Source organism: Austrofundulus limnaeus, unplaced genomic scaffold (genome assembly GCF_001266775.1).
Source record: "Austrofundulus limnaeus strain Quisiro unplaced genomic scaffold, Austrofundulus_limnaeus-1.0 Scaffold132, whole genome shotgun sequence".
Lineage (NCBI taxonomy): Eukaryota > Metazoa > Chordata > Actinopteri > Cyprinodontiformes > Rivulidae > Austrofundulus > Austrofundulus limnaeus.
The window spans coordinates 342,801-345,714 of record NW_013952534.1 but is presented as its reverse complement, the minus strand read 5'-3'; the positions used below and the strand labels follow the sequence as shown (position 1 = coordinate 345,714).

The 2,914-nt window shown below is 39.0% G+C and overlaps 1 protein-coding gene across 3 annotated transcripts in view; it reads left to right on the top strand.

Annotated features, from left to right (window-relative positions):
• nap1l1 (nucleosome assembly protein 1-like 1) overlaps nucleotides 1-2,914 on the top strand; it is a 29,206-nt gene that overhangs the window by 2,976 nt on the left and 23,316 nt on the right. The window lies entirely within an intron of this gene.

The window sequence follows — 2,914 nt, the reverse complement described above, 5'->3', positions numbered from 1 at the left end:
TTTACTACCTGTCAGCCTCGTGCTGCTTTATGGTAGAAAAAACTGAAGGTGGGGACAAAACAAAACCCCACATTATTGTCTGTTCAAAGTTAGCTGCAACTCTGTTTCTGATGAAAATAGAAAGTTCTGCCAACATTCTTGCTAACTTGTTAGCGCATCATGTTGTTGTGATCACGTGAGCGCTACATGCTGGATCCAAGCACTGCTGGATAGAAACACTGGAGCGGAGTCAGTGAACTGCTGGAACAGACTGCTAACATCGGAGCAYTTATATCGGACGTTTTTTATGCAGGCCGATAAAATCCGATACTCATTTTTTGGCTGATATCGGACCGATATCAATATCGGATCGGGACACCCCTAGTAGTAGCTGAGTCATTTCAAAACAGAAACTCTGATTGTGTTCTCTTACAATACTGCACAAGATTGTGCATAAATTTGATTTCAAAATTTTGACAAACCACCACAACTCTGGTTTTGTTTTAAACTGTCTGGCATAAATAAATACAAAGGGTGACATTGCATCAAGAAACATAGGCCTTTCATTTTAGCTAAAGTAGGATTGGGCAATATTGGCAAAAAAATTAATCACGATTAATTGTGGTATTTAGCCGATAACTATTAATTTGAYGATTAATCCCCTGGAGTCCCTGGACGCCCTTATTTCATAGTAACATGACCAATGTAGTGGGAAATATTTGCTCTTCATAAAACTCTGTTCCAAATTGTGTCAAAATTACAGACTTCAGGTTATCCATCAAATTTTAAATTGTATTGATAGATAAGTTACAGAACTGTTTTTTTAATGTTCGTCATATTTGAAGCRGAGAGGAGCAGCGAGTGGATTCTACCTGTTGGCATTCATCGTATTAATCGTCATGTGCCAAAAATTAATCGATTAATGTTTTTCTGACGATTAATCACACACGATACGATTATGCCCAACCCTAAGCTAAAGTTAGATTTTAGAGAGACTAATTTGATGGTATTAGCCACACGAACCCCGCTACTTRGTATCGGTGAGTACCTAAACTGAAGTACTCGTACTTGTACTCAGTCTTGAAAAAACTGGTATCGGGACACCCCTATTTTCAGGCGGACCAGAGTTCGCTTTTTTGGTCCGAATCGGAGTTCAATTATGTGTTACCAACTCCCCAAATGAACCGGACTTTCCAGGCAAACGAACTAGAGTTTGATTAAATCGGACTAAACRGTGCAGGTGTGAACACRACCTTTTTGTTGAGTCACTGAGACAGTTTGTCACCTTCCTTTTTGCTCTGAGCTCAGTGAGTGGTCACTACCTCCATTCTGCAGCTAAGGAGTGCTGAATGTTAAACCCTGTGCCAGGTTTAACATATTTAATTAAGACTAATTTTATGTAGGACAGAAACTGAAATGTTAGAGTTCCTTTGATTGGTACAGTCTTTGTTTTTTGTTTTTACTTCATTCGGGGAAAGAAACAACTTTTCTGAGTTTTATTTTAGTTCCTCTGTGAAGAACCAAAAATAGTTAATTCTTAAAACAAAAGGCATCATGTGAGCAAATATATCCCCTGTAGTGGAATTAATGATGGTAGATGGGATATTTTTAGCCAATCCTGCTGTCCTATAGTTTGGGGTGCAGTGCCGGGGGGTTGACAGGTGGTGGTGTACCTGCTTTGGCTCCCCTTCAGTCACGGTGAATTGATAAAATGCCAACAAATGTTTTAAATTGTTTCATATAAAATGTAACAGTTTTGTAACTTCTCAGTTCTGTTAGCGCAGTGATCTGTRGCTGTCTTTAGATGTCTGTTGAGGAGCAGTGGTGGGCAGAGAAAAAGGCAAAGAATAAACATTTTTAATTCTGCGTTGTGATTGTTAGACTGAGGTGTTATTTTTAGCCTCACTAGTGATGGAGGCTGCAATAAATTCTATAAAACCCACTTTATTTCACAGACCAGGTGGCGTTTGTCACTTTTTCTTTATTTGAATTTAGGCCGATTTAACCACTAAATAGGAGTTTAGTCTTATTATGAAGTCAGTGTTTTGCTTTGGTGTTTCCTTAGTAGGTTAAAGTGATTGTTTTGCCTCAGGAGACTACAACTCTGCAGGAGAGTGTGATTTTTGGTGACTCACATCCTGGATTGATCCCGTTTGGACCAGGAGGACATTTTGAAATATGCATGTGACCCAGTTTATCCGGATCTAAACCCTCTTTGTCCAGAAAGCAGGAAGTATTTTAAATGAGGAGGCTAAAATTGGTGTTAATTTGCGGGTGGTRACTGTGAAGCTCCATTTTAAGATTTGAATATGAATTTCTGTATTTCAATTTAAAATACAACATTCAGATGTGATAATGAACATTTTTGGGGTTGTAACAAAACAGCTGAAATTTGTAAATAAAAGAAAAGCTTTGATGTTCGATTGCATGCAGGCTGCCGGTGATGCAGCGACTCCTGTGCMGTTTTCTTGTTTCTTCTGAAATGGGAGTTGTGCACACACAGCAGTCTTCTGAAGGAGTAGGATTACTTGTCCTGCTCTTTGTGCTAAACCCTATAACTACATCAATTTATTGTATTCTGCACTAGGGCTGCACCGATTAGTTGAAATAATCGATGACGTCGATTATGTAAATTTGTCGACGCAGATTTTTTTATTATCGATTTGCTGTATTTCATAACCACCACGTGAATGTTCATGCAATTCCATTTCGGTACCTAAATGCATCATTGCGACCGTATTGGTATAAGAGTGGTGAGTTTTCCATGCTTGTCCTGAACGCAGCATCATGCAAGAGCGTAATGACGTCAGCAGCCACTGCTTCATTCAGTCTAAAGCTTGAAAACAACCTTCGCAGCTCCTGCAGTAAAATTTACCGAACAGATCGCCTCTGAATTATCTGGTCGATTAATTATCTTGTGAACACAACGTTTGCT